The sequence below is a fragment of the Balaenoptera borealis genome (assembly GCF_965194805.1).
Source record: "Balaenoptera borealis genome assembly, chromosome: 2".
Lineage (NCBI taxonomy): Eukaryota > Metazoa > Chordata > Mammalia > Artiodactyla > Balaenopteridae > Balaenoptera > Balaenoptera borealis.
In genome coordinates this window covers 97,665,952-97,680,536 of record NC_138867.1, presented here as the reverse complement: position 1 = coordinate 97,680,536, position 14,585 = coordinate 97,665,952, and the positions used below count along the sequence as shown (strand labels likewise).

Here is a 14,585-nt window from a genome sequence, read left to right as displayed (position 1 = left end):
TAAATTCATTGTTTCCTCTATCTGCCCAATTCTATAAATTAAGTCTTTTAAAGGGAAACATTTTTTAAGTGATTTTTAGACCACTGAGTAAAGCATATTTTATGCATGGGCACATTTCCAGTTTGCCACCAAGGGAAGGAAGCAAAATAAAATATACTCAAAAACAATATACAAGGCACTCTCAAGACCAAAATTATAGTAACTCAGATGTAGCCAGGTATTGCTTCTCGTATGTGGAATGGGTTAGATGTTACACTAGTATCAAGATGAGCTAAAACCAGACTTTCAGGCTTAAACAGCTCTCCCCTACCATATTGTTCCCAAGGAGAAGAGAACACTTAACTTACGCCAAGGATTCATCAAGCCCCATATCCAAGCTACCCAGGCCCTGAAGAAGATTCATTCAGTGTACCGAGAAACTCCTCATGTATCAAGCAGAATTTATTCGCAGCTTATCTGACTGATTTGCATTCTTATTTATATGTTCTCAGTGTGCCTCTACGTGATTCATCTATTCCTGAAGTGAACATTAGTTAAGCACCCCTAATGTGCAGATGACTGGACTACAGGCCGTGAGAGATGCAAAGAATCATCACATCATTATTAGTTCCAAGAGTAGGAATGTGTCTCATCACATAGCTAGATGAGGATATATGTGCCCACCATCTCCTGGCCAGGTCCTGGGTCATCCTGCACCTCCCATCTCCCTGCCTCCAGTGGTCCTGCGATGTCCTCCCCCTCTTCCTCTTCTTCTCAGAGTACTGTTTCTGGGGTTTTCCCTTCTCTCCCTCCAAGTTCCTTAGCCCCTGCTGTTTTGAGAAACCAGATGTTATCAAGTAAATAAAGGATATACTAAGGCCAGGGACTCGGTGTCAGCTCACTAAATATTTGGTGGATGAATGAATGAATAGGCGAATGAGGGAAACAGAGGCTCTATTATGAGTGATTTCATGGTCTAAATGAGATACGTAATATCAATGCATATATTTAAGAAGACTAGAAAAAAGTGATGCATCATAAGGAATTATTAAGCACAAGCGAATTAGGGAGAAAACCGTAAGATCGAATTTAATTTAATACTGCAGTCTGGAATTACTGCAGGCAGCACTCATTTTGAGACGTGACACACTGTCACCATCTAGCACTTCAAACCATCAAGACATGATTTAGATCAAGAACAGCAGAGAAGTTTAGGCACTCAAGCTCTCAAGTTGGAATGGCTGGATTCATACTGCCTTCGATGCTTACTGGCTGTAGGAACTTGGGCAAAGTAGTAACTCCAGTTTTCTGTTCCTCAGGTTCACAGTTGTAAATAGTGGCACCTACTCCATAAAGACATGGTGAGGATGAAGTAAGACGATCCATGCCAAGCACTTAGATCAACAATTTCTCAATAAATATTAGCCATTATTGTCACTGCAAAATACTCTACATGGGTAATATCTCACACAGGGAAACAAAGAGACTCTTCCAGTGCCTTGTTAAAAGTGTACATTCATCATCCGTGGTTTCCTACAGTTTCATGCTTCTCTCCAAGTCCTTCCTGAGCAAAGGTTGTCTGGTTACTGAACACAAATTTACAGAGCTATGTACTAAACCTGACGCAGGTACAGTGAACCAGCCAGCAACAAAAAGATCCTGAGGGAAGTGTTCTTTGTACAGAGGAAGAGAATTTGGGGAACATATTACACAGTGGAATATGGAAGAAAACCCCCAGAGATCCTGCGTGAATATGAAACAATTAGATTTAGCACTTACTGAAATTGCTTTCAATCACCCAGATAAGCCGCCATCGCAAAGTTTAAAGTGAGAAAGTTAAAAATGTAAGATTTATGTGTTAACTTTTGAGCTAAGGTCTCATACTCTGGAGGGAAACCTCACCTCTCTTTTTGGGAGAAGAAATTAATGTATGTTTGTTAAGTTCTGTGATAATGTAAATTACAATCATGCCTCTCAACCAAAAGAGTATTCATTCCAAGTGGTGATGGTGAGTAAAATCTCTGTAGAGGGCTGTCATTTTCAACTCAATGGGTTTCACTAAGGCTAAAAGCTTTGCATTAAAGTAAGCCAAAGGCAAATTCAGAAAATGATTTTAAAGAATTTATTTTAAAATGGATGAAATAACAATAGATGAAGTAATAATAATTTCATAAATCTGTCTTGATAGAAAACTAGCTAACTTATCACTTTTCAAATGGGAAAAAAATTGGAAACTGTCCAGCGCACATATAGCATTTTTTGCTTCTAAAAATTAAAAATGGGTGAAGCTACTTTTCATAAAAGCAGAAGAAAAAAAAATTTCAGACTGAGATCAAAGCCTTCAAGCTTGAGTCTAGAAGGAATTTTAATCCCAAAACAATTGAGAATGATTTTAAAATATTTTAATCATGCCTACTTTCAACAATGGGAACCTGCTCCCAATGCCAAAAGGAAAAAAGTAGCTAATATGATTTTGTTCCTGTCTCCAAAGTGATAATTTTTCAAGCACTCTAGAAGAGTTAAATGAGGGCTGTTACAGAATCTCACACAGGATGATCAACAATATAAACGCAGAAAAGAATCTCATAATTACTGAAGGAAACTTCCAGCTGTGGGCAATTAAAGATTTTTTTTACATATTAACAATGCAACTCTTCCAAACGTGGGGAAAAAACAAGCAATTCACAGAACTTACAACTTCAGTGAAAACAATAATGTAATCAAACTTCTGACCCAGAGACTTCATGAAGTAGTTCTGTTGAATTATCAGATGCCCTTGACTCTGGATCAAATGCCACATAAACTCAAACATCATTCTGAGTACGAGAATGGTTAAGTTTTCATAAGCACAGAACATTTAAAAATGTTGACTCCTTACAGGAGCCCAAAAGTAGTGGTGGGAGATTTTCCACTCTCCTCCCCCCAATTCACAAGTAGGTGAGGAAACAGAATTCCCTAGGTAAACTATTCTTGCCCTATGTGCCTCAGGCTAAAAATTTCATTTCCCTTCTTTTCTTTATGGCAGTACTCCCCATTTAAGTGACTAATAAAGCAAGCACTTTTTCTGAGTTCTTTTATTTTTTTTACCCAGTTACTCTTGAACACTGTAAAATAAAAGCTATAATAATTCTAAACATTTGCAGGCTTGAGCTGCAAATAATAAAAGTCCAAAATTCATGATCTGGGAACAGTTATTTTGAAGGAATATCCATGTATATTATAAGTAGCTTTCAATGGACAATTTCTCTGTATATATAAGTGTAATGGGGTCCCAAATCCACTCACACCACAATATATATAGGTCCCTTAATTAGTCAATGAACAACCTACTTTTCTTACTGAGCCCCTACTGGCTGGCTCGAAAATTTAGTTCAGAGAGCTATTCAATTTAAAATACATTTTGTCCATTCTTTAAAAAAACCCTTTAAAATAATACTGTTTCATCTATTTTAAAGTGTTCTAGATTTCGCCCCCTCATCAGCGCTGCTGGGCATGTCTGAGGTACAGGGGATAGATGAGGGCTATGGCTTAAAACCTTCTTGTGAAGAGAAGAGGATGCTTCCTCAGGCAGTCCTTTGTTCCTCTCAAATCTGGGGCAATGGTAGGTAGTGGTATTGCTTCCTTCTCTTGGTTTGGTTGGGGCCTGGTTTTGGTCAAGGGGACCTAACCTAGGCTCTCATGTGTACAGAGACTCACAAAATCTTGGACAAACCTCCATTTCATCTCCCAACTGAGTGTTCAACTCGCTACCTTGGCTATATGATCGCATTGCTCTTAACCAAGGCAGGCTCCATGACAGTCCTGTTGCTTTCAGCTCAGCTGTATTCCTGGACACACTCGGGGAGTAAGAACACATGGGTCCCTGCCACAGCCTACAGAAACAGAAAGGCCTTGGAGATTCCCTCTCCAGAGCCACCTCAGTTACCTGTCATGAGGCAGTCTAGACTCTCCCTCCCACCATCCCATGTGAGTGGAAAGAGACTTCCACTATCCTGCTTCTCCTGGACTTCAGCTCCATGGTTAGGCCTTAAGGGCAATGATAAGGAGGGGTATTCTCTCTACACCTTGGGAGATGTCTACCATCTGTCACTTAACTTTAAGATAAGTCACTTAACCTCTTCTAATCCTTTGTCTCTCTTTGTAGAAGGAACAGAGTAATACATGTTCTTTCTACACCATACTGTCCTTGTGAGAAAAGAATGATTTCCGGGGGCTGAAAGCAATTTGTAGATGACAAATACAGGAAATGTAAGTGTCTCTCCTCTCAAAATACAAAACTGGTCATTCTACACTGGAAACATATAAAGCCAGTCGTGTGACAACACAAGCACTTAATATCTCATTCTGTTTGCAGAGTTTTGTCTCCAGAATCTGTATCTTTACTTAGGAGAGTCTTAAACAGAGTCATCTGATCAGAGATTATCTCACACCAGGGTGTTCTAGCAACTACCACTTTACTAGAAAGTCAACTTCCTACAATACATTAAAACAATTCTCCTGTGCCTTCAAATCACCATGAAAAGAGAACTGGATACCAGTGAGCATCCACAGGTTTAGTTGGTTCACTGCTAAGTAACTGACTTCAAATCAGGTCCTTGTCCCTGATGACTTTGTTCCGGTAGTGATGGTCATGTGGGGTTAAAGAAAGTAAGAGTAAATAATTAAAGGAATGTTACCTTAGGAGACCTATGTTTTACATAGTGGAGGAAATCACAGCTCTGATCTGGAAGATTCCCTGTCTGCAAAGACAACCAAGTCCTGAAACTAACCACTCTCTCTGGTCTGTTCTAAATTGTTACGAAAATAAAGAACACAAATTATTCAATTCTTTATTTTCCTTCTAGTTAAGCTTCATAGCACTGAATAGTACTAAATATAATATAACTAAATGTAACACAGACATGAGGAAATTTTTCTAATTTTTAATGCAAAAAAAGTCTTTAGTTGTCCTAATGTTTCTCGTGTCAAAATGATTATATGACAACCAACCATAATATAATTCACTAGGACAATTATGTTAAAAAAAATATCAAGATGAACACATACACCATATATTTGCTTGTCGGAGATGCAAAAGAGAGAAGAAAAAATATTGCTTATTTCATTATCTAAGCCAATATCTTATTGTCTAACAAAAACAAAAGTGAATTTTAGGGAAGAATCACTACCTGTCTTAAGGTGATACAGCCATCTTGTTTTATTGAAAACAGTACTTTTGTCACACATACCTACATTCTAAAATTTATTCAACGATTACTTAAAACCCATGATCACATTTCTTCAAGGCCCACAAGGAGTTATAACTAATTCCATCCAATTATTCCAAGTAAGTTTTCCCAGGTGGTTCTAATTATCAGTCAAGTTCAAGAACCTCTCCTCTTATCTGGCTATTCCTGGTTATGTTCAAATCTCTTTTTCCTTAGCCTGCATCCCCTTCCCATGGCCTTGGGAGTGTAATGAAATATTGAATAATCCACCTCCCACTCCTCACTATTAGTTTGTGCTTTTAATTTTAACTTTCCCTGAGTATTTGTGTTTTAATAGAAGACTCAGTAAGGATAAAAAGGTTTTTATAATCAAAGTAACGAATCCCTGCTATAAGTTGAGACACCTCAAGTCAGCTAATTCTGGTCTTTTCCTTATGGCCATGTAACATTCTGCTCATGAGACTCTGTATTTTTATTCTGAATGTAAGGGAAGTACAACACCATCACCGACAACACTGAGAATCTCCAGACTGACATTTCAGAAATTAATATTCTTTCTCAGAAAACAATCCTCAGTCAGGAGACAAACATCTGGAATAACAGAATTTGTAGTTTAATTTACAAAGGAATGCAAAATATTTTTTGGTCCATTTTTATTGAGAGGGCCAGATGTAATGCATTACAAATTGTTTGCCTAATTCAAACCATAAAGAAAAATTCTCTCTCTTCCCATAAGACATCAAATTGAGAAGAGGGAGGTTGGGTGTGGAGCAGTAATAATTCCCGCCTTTAAAGATTGTGGGACCGCACTCAGCAATTCCTTCAATGTTACATGAACATTCTGGAGGTGTTTCTCAAGATAAGCTTTTGCTTTTTCACTCCTCTAAAGTAAGTTATTACACACGTCACAGATTTTACTCATACGAAGGCTACATTATACATGTAGCATAAATAGGTGCTCTAAAATGAGAAGCTACTTCCATAAATTTGATTAGTAGAACTTATTAGAGAAATGAGAAAGATTTTATAATTCCAACCTGATATCATTTTTTCCAAGGTGAATTATATTATGCATTCCAAAAAGATACTTTAAGATACTTTTTATACCTTTAGTTAAAATGGTTTGAATACATAAAAGAGAATAGAGAAAATTCTTCTGTGAAGTTGTAGTTAATAGGCTCATCCTCTCTACCAAGTTCTTCACTGACTTGTAAATTCCTCCTCTGGCTGACTTAACCATCTATGAAAAAACTAAGCCCACATCAGTTGTAAAGTTTCAGTGGAACAAGGCAGCAACTGACAAGTTCACACATTAGGTCTATAGTTTCCTTTAACTGTAACTAAGGAATGAATCAGATGCTGAATTCTCCTTTACCAGATCTAGTACTTAGTCTCTTCCTGCTAGACTAGCAAAAGAAGCCATTATTTCATTAAAACAACACTATTATATTAATGTTTTACACATCTTAACACGTTTTGCTCTATCTGGCACTGTGTTAATCGTTACAAGAGTATAAAGAAGCATATAAAACCCAAGCCCCATCACTCTCTCAATAGGGACAACTTAAAACATCAAAATGAATACGATGTAATACTGATTTGGTATATGTTACTGAAATTCACAAGAAGAGTAATAGGTGTGGACAAGAGATGACAGAATATTTTCTGAAATATGAGTATGATTGTTGAATTGCTAATAAATAGACCAATTTGGGGAGCCTAATTTGACATAGTCGAATTATTCTAGGACTGTGATCTATTATATTAAGTGTCTTAATTGGAAACTTAATAAGAGCTGATCTGAAAAATGGTGGTTCAACTATTCAAGATGAGGTAGCACTCAAAAACTATCCCCAGTGAAAGCAAGAGTTATGGTTAAAGAGGATCAATAGTTTATAATATAATAGTTTATATATATTGCTTATATAATATATATATATATAATATAATATAATAGTTTATAATCCTGGCTAAAATAAAATTTGTTAAGTTTAGCTAGAGATTACAATTATTTTACATGGTAAGGTCCACATGAAAACAACTTTATCCAGCACAGCTCAAGTTGCATTTAACTCTCCCAGGACAAGCAGACAGGTTATCTTCACCTGCCTACAGAGGCTGAAGTTCAAATACCAGTGTAGCCTTCAGTGTGCACACCCTGTGAAGCCCTGCCCCAGGTCCCAGTCTGGGCTGCCGTTCTAAGCTCCCCTCAGCTTGAGGCTTACACTGGTCCATCCAGATCCCGGAAGCTACTCCCAGCTTCATGGCCTTCAGAACACCTCCACAGCCATCTGGCCAATGCAACAGCTGCAGCTTGGGAAGCAAAGAACTGCCTGAGTCAGGATGAAAAGTACTGCTTTGTTCCTTCCTGAGCCCTTGCCTAACTGACAAATACAAATACGCAGCCACTAATACTCCATTTCAGACACTTAGAAAGGGTGATACCATCACTTCCGCTGTGTGGTACCCAAATAAGAGCCTGATAATCAATAACAGAATTCTTTCCAACTGAACCCAGATACAGCCTGGCTTATAGGCCTCCCCCCATGGTTGCAGGCAGGCACTCTTGCTTATTCACAGTTGGCATATTACACAGAGTCTGTTTGCCATTTCTGGCCTAAGTACCACTCAGGGATGACCCAGGGACAGCCCTAGCACAAACAGACTTGGGGACAGTCACATGGCAATCCAAGATTTTTGAGGTGCTACATTTACTGAATGTGGATCAAACTGCATAAGCTGTTAGAGACAGCAGTTGCTATGGAGATAATTATAAAGTTTGAAAGACTAACAAACTGAGAAGAGAAAAACCAAGCATTGGGCCTGGGGTTATCATTTGTCAACTGCAGAGTACAGGAAAGGCCAATTTTTTCTTTTAATCCTAAGGAACCTACAGATTGACTTGACCATCAAAATTCTGGAAGGACGCTTAGCTGTCATGGGGAGGAATGACTTGTCAAAGTCATCTAGAGACTCGAGAGTTGGACCTTGAACTTACCATCCAGAACCACAAAACAACTGAGCTTGTTGCAGTGAGTGTTACCTCCACAGACAAAGTCAGCTCCTGTCTCAGCTTCCTCTCCCTTTGGAGAATTCATCCTTTAAAGACCTCTTTCCGGAACATCATGGTTAACACAAAAACCTTCTACTTAGTAAGAAATGCCTTTAAGGAAAGTAGAGTTGAGTACACTGTGAAAATTCAACTGTTTTGCCTTTAAGTCAGTTACAGATAGCTAAATCTCCAGCTGCAGCTGACCATAGCTAAATGTGGTTTCCATTCTCATTGATCTCCGGCAGTCTTGTCACTGTCGATGCCATGAGCAGTATAAGCCCCAAGGAAGAGAGATAGAGAGAGCCCATTGCTGCAGGTGTAAATAAAATCAATCTGCTCCTTTGGGCAAATGTCTTATTGATTTGAGCTGTTAAATACATGCTTCCACATCCGTCTTCATCCAGAATGTGGATACTTTTATGCTTGCAACATTACGTATCAAGCAAGCAGTATGTCTGCACTCTTGTCAGAATGGTTACAAGTACCCGTAATAATATGGCAGCAAACAAACTGAAACTTAGATGTGTTGAAGTGAGAAATCAATGGGAAATATGGGGACAAAAATATGCACAACATGAAGCATGATTAGTCAAAGGCTAGAAATGCAGGCATTAGGAATTGCATCACCATTCCCACATGCAGCTTCCTCTGTCACCTCACGTAAGATTGAAGCCAAATGAGAGATTCAAGTTTAGGAAATCCCCCAGTGTTCCTGAACCTCAATTTCCACTGCCTTAAATCTAGGCAGCATAATTCTTACCTCTGAGGATTGCCTGAGGAGTAAATGAGGTGATATATGCAATGCTCCCCATAGCACAAGGCACTTAATGAACATTTGTTTCCCTTCTGGTCTGAAGCGTCTTTATCTGCAGGGTAGCGAGGGCATTCCCTCCAGGGCAAATGGTGCTATGACCTAAGATCTTCTATCAGTCAGAACTTTGTCAGTTTCAAGGGAGAGAAAACCCAGTGCAAGCAGACTTAAATAATAAATACATTTATGGCTCCTGTAATCACAAACTCCAGAAGCAATATTGGTTTCAGGCAAGGTTTGAACAAATGATGTCATCAGGAAACTGCTTTTTCTCTGTCTCTCCCCCTCTGCTCATGAGTGGTCTCCCAGCAGCTCCAGGCTCACCCCTCAGGCAGCAGAAGAATGAATACATCTTCCAGGCACATACTATGTCATCCCCCCACTGTCTGGAGAAAGAGAGGGCACCTCTTCTGCTTCATTACCCATGAGGCCTAATATCCATTATACCGTATGCACAGCCATCCCTGAACTAATCCCCATAGTCAGGGGGTGGGAAATATCAAACCCAAATAAACTGCAGATCTGAGAAGTAGACAGGTATAAAAACCCAGGAGAATGGCAAAAAATGAAACAAACGTACAGCGTGACTGTCAATTATCTGTTAGAACTGATAGGTCCTAAATGCTGACCTAACAACCCATACTCATAAGAAAAAATGTTTGTTGTTTTAATACACTGTGTTTTGAGAGGTATGTCGCACAGCATTACTGGGGTAATAGCTAGCCAAGACAGTCAACAATAGGCGACTAGTACACGGGAAATATGACAGTGGATTAGATGTGAGTGAAAGCCATGGAAGAGACAAGATATTATCAGATTTGAGTTATGTCTTAAAAGTAGAACCCTCAGAATTGAATTGAATTGATTGACTATGCTACGTGAGAGAAAGAGAAGAAACAAAAAAGTTCCTATGATTTTGGCATTAGCAATTCAGTGAGTAGTGGTGCCACTTATTAAGACAGAGAACCCTGGGGCTTCCCTGGTGGCGCAGTGGTTGAGAACCTGCCTGCCAATGCAGGGGACACGGGTTCCATCCCTGGCCCGGGAAGATCCCACATGCCGCGGAGCAACTAAGCCCGTGCGCCGCAACTACTAAGCCTGCGCTCCAGAGCCCGTGTGCTGCAACTACTGAAGCCTGCGCGCCTAGAGCCCGTGCTCCGCAACAAAGAGAGAAGCCACCACAATGAGAAGCCCGTGCACCGCAACAAAGAGTAGCCCCCGCTCACCACAACTAGAGAAAGCCCGTGCACAGCAACGAAGACCCAACGCAGCCAAAAATAAATAAATAAATAAATTTATTTTAAAAAAAGATAGAGAACCCTGAAGATGGGACAGATTACTGGGGAAAGTAATAGTAATTAGAGATCCAGTTTTAGCCATGTTCATTTTAATTCTGAAACGCCTTCAGACTTCCAAATGGAGATAGACTAGAGGGTATTGGATATATGCTCTATCTATAAAATGGCAGGTTAGACATTCTCTAAATTCATTTCTAGTTTTAACATTTTGAGGATTTTTACCACATTTACAATCTTTAGATTTTGCAAGGTTTAGCACAGATGATTTCTATTTCCAATTTTTTATGCCGAGGCTATTGCTTTTACCTGAACCAGACAGAGAGCCAAGAGTAGGAATCATCACAGAATACAATGTCTCCTGGACAACAAATCGCCCAGTCTACCATATCCATAGGTTATGGATTAGCCCTCCCCACGTGGCATCCAGAGGTAAAATTCATTTTCGCCCAGTGGGCTGCCTACTTCCCTAACAGAGGATAAAATACTTACCTTTGGATTGGCATAAGAAATAGAGGCACCTTTCTAAACATTGACCCTTCAGAAGTGCCTATCCTTTCTTACTTCAAAACCTAAACCTGTATGATATAAAGGGCTAGGTGGCCATTCAAGCTCAGCCAGTATGCAAGCTGAGTCCTGGATGATGGCGAGTTCTCCATGGGCTTCAAGTCCAACGGTCTTAAAACTCTTGACAGCCGGCAGCTGGTAGCCCTTTTGTTCCACTACTAAGTGCCACCAGCCCACACGATCCTAACCAAAGGAGATGCCATCTAACAATTGCGGCGTGCATGACAAATAGATCTATGGGGTCATGCTAAGCAGCACCTTTCACACATCCCCAATTAAGAGGGAAGAGAGAAAGAACTAAGCAACAGAGAAACGAAGTGTGAGGCCATAACAGCAAGTTGCAGGTGAACAGAGCCTTACAGTAAAGAAGATGCTACATTTTTCACAATATAATTAGGCCTTTTAGAACTGTGAGAGACCTGAGAGAGTTTCCTGGAGAGGTCTAAAGGTTGGAGTGTCTTAGATTTCACTCTTCTGCCCTCTTCTCTTCTCCATCTCCACTCTCTCTCCCTAGGTGATCTCAGCCCATTTCATTCTCTTAAATATCATCTGTATGTCAGTCACTCCCAAATTTTTATCACTCTGACCTTTCCCCGATTTATATGTCAAATTTCCTACTTGACAGCTCCACCTGTATGTCTAAAACAAACCTCTCTTTCTATCACCCCAGCCTCTTTCTTCCCCAACCCCAGTTAATTCAATAAAACTATCCCATTTATCCAGTGGCTCAAATATAAAACTAGGCTTCATCCTCGATTCTTCCTTTTCCATCACCCCACTTATTTACTCCATCAGCAAGTCTTGTTGAATTTATCCACAAAATGTATCTTTTTTCCTACTTCTTTGCATCTATACTGTCATCACCGTTATCTCACTGGATCCTTAGAAAACCCTCTCAACTCGTCTCCCTGTTTCTATCCTCCTCCAACAGCTAAAGGAACCATTTAATGCATATAGGATATTACAATTCCCTGATTGAAATAAAGTGCTTTCTCATTTGTTTTTATGATAGAGTCCAACTTGAACTTGGCATAAAGCCTACCGCTGACCTGGTCCCTGTGTATCCTATCTCAGATTTTAGCTCCACCACATCCCCCCCTCATTCACATTCTGGCCACACTGGCCTTCTTTCTCTTCCTGAAACAAACTAAGCTTATTCCTCCCTCAAGGTCTTTCAGACCCAGCTTAAAAAGTCACCTCTTCAGTGACACCTACACGTCTACCCGCACTGAATGGTGATATCCACAGGCCTGCCAAGGGCTACCATGGTACCCTACTTATGTTCTTCTTATCATTCATCCATCCTCAAAGTTACCTTGTTTATTTATTTACTTGCCTTTTCTTCTCTCTCTACTAGAATATAAGCTTCAGGAGAGGAGTGACTTTGTTTTGCTTTATTATCTCACTATTTTGTCCCCAGTGAGTGGCACATAGTAGATGCTCAATGACTATTTTTTAAAAGACTCATCTATTTCAGTGGTTTTTAAAGATACCTTCTTTGGAGTCCTGGGGCTTGCTAAAGTTCTTCAGTGGCAGAGGGAAGGTGAGGAAAGAGGCAGAGGGAAGGTGAGGAAAGATGCAGAGGGCAAAACCATGCTGGCTAAGTTTGGAGCTTTCCACTGATTCAACTGGAATACTTCTGCTTTTATCTGTTTATACGGTGGGCTCCATATAAGATCTTATTGTTTAAAAATGTATGCTATTCAAAGCATTTTATAATGATTAGTCCTTTGCCATCATCTTGATACATGAGCTTCTTGTCTGTGGCCTCAAATTATGTTGGTTCAAACTCCAACCAAAATCCCCTGACAAGGATACAGTCTGCACTCCATCAAGTGTGTTCCAAGTATCTAAGGCCAAAATGCAGCTGTTGTTTCTCCCTGCTATTAAATAATAAAATCACACTTTCCTTGTTACTGTGAAAAACAACACACTGTCCAGTCTGCTGGATTTTCTCCTAAACCCACTAAGAAAACTTAATTTTAAATGACAGAGCTGGTGATCTAAACCAAATCCTAGTTAGCTATTTACGCATGGTTTTCTAAGCAACAGTTAAGACTAAAGGAAGAAACCAAGTGAGATTTTCTTCACATGTAATATCTTCCTCTGCAAATCAAGCTGTCAAGTGATATAATATACCTCATAGCTACAATGTAGAATAAATGTCAAACATTGTAAATTATGATAATCGTTTTTACAAACCAATATACAAGGATTAATTCAAAAGTATTAACTTTAATTCAGAAAGGCATTTATGAATATAAGATAATAAAATATATGTCCCCTGCTCTATAATACTCAGTCTTGAAAGGGTTTATTACAGTAGGAAGTGTTAAACTATCAATCTCTCCCAGCCTATTAAGGATTAAAATTTACTACATTTCCTAAAATACAACAAATTGCATGAATGCCACAAAGCACATTCTGCATGAGGCAGATTTGAAATAATGCTTAAATCTGGAAAACTCAATTTATGGTCGGTCAAACTCAGCTCTAGGAAAATATATGCAATATTCAAATATGGGAAGTAGCCTCCAATAGAAATGTTAATAAAAACTGTTATAAATAAATAAATAAACTATAAGAAGAGAGAATACTGAAGAATAAAAAGAGAAATTGTGATGTACTGGAAGGATCATCTTGGAAGTTATAAGTCTTGCATTCTGGTACAGTTGGTAATCAATGGACAGGCCATTTTGATGTCTCTGTCTCAATTTCCTTATCTGTAACTTAACTACATATTGAACATTTGATGGCTGCCTTCATGTCATCCATTTTCCTCTTCTTTTCATTGAGGAACCATCCAATGCCATCCTCCTCACTGAGGTCTAGATGTGGCAGATTCTGCCTACATTCCAGGGGTGGACCCTTGATGACTCAGGCCAATCAGCACATTCCATCCCCTAGTCACAGCTATCGCTCGAAAAAATGGGTCCAAACCCCAGTTAGAGCCAATGAGCCATGGGGAGACGTTTGCCAGAGTTTCCAGTATCTTAACTCCCTCTCTGTTCTACGGTGACCAGAACGGAAGCCCTCTCTTCTTCTAGATGGCACGGTATTAAAATATAAAGTTGAAATTGTGACAGTCAACGTTGCTACAAAGAAGCCAGCCTGAAGACAAAGATGAAGGTGGCCTTCAAAACTGAGGAGAGTCCAGAGACTCAGAGACATGAGGTTGAAACCTCGTGATAATGATATACTATATATATTATCATGATATACTATATCATGATAATATCCTGAGCCTCTTCATATAAATATGCCTGATACCAGTCTACAGCTGGTATTTTCAGTTACTGAGCCAATAAATTATTTTGCTGATTAAGCAAAACAAAATCCAACCTAAAATGGCTTAAAGTATAACATATACAGAACTGCTCATATCTGAGGCCATTTTTTTTAGCAGCAACTGCTGGGTGCTATGTAAGAGTCAGTAGCCCCTTCTGCCTTGCTCAGTCTGTGTCTCAGTACTGCTAGACACGATCATGTGGTTCAGACAAGGCTGACCCCCATCCCCAGTTGGGCCCGGGGGTGGGGACTGGTTAATCTAAACCAATCGTTCCATCCAATGCCTCTTGCCAGTGGTTTGCAAAAAGGGAAATACATAAAAAGAATCTTATTAGGGATGAGATTAAGATTTTAGGGAATGGCTTTTTAGACCTTAAAAAGAGACA

The 14,585-nt window shown here is 39.4% G+C and overlaps 1 long non-coding RNA gene across 1 annotated transcript in view; it reads left to right on the top strand.

Moving 5' to 3' along the window:
- Positions 1 to 14,585, top strand: part of LOC309622584 — a 1,043,817-nt gene that overhangs the window by 212,744 nt on the left and 816,488 nt on the right. The gene's annotated exons all lie outside the window — the stretch shown is intronic.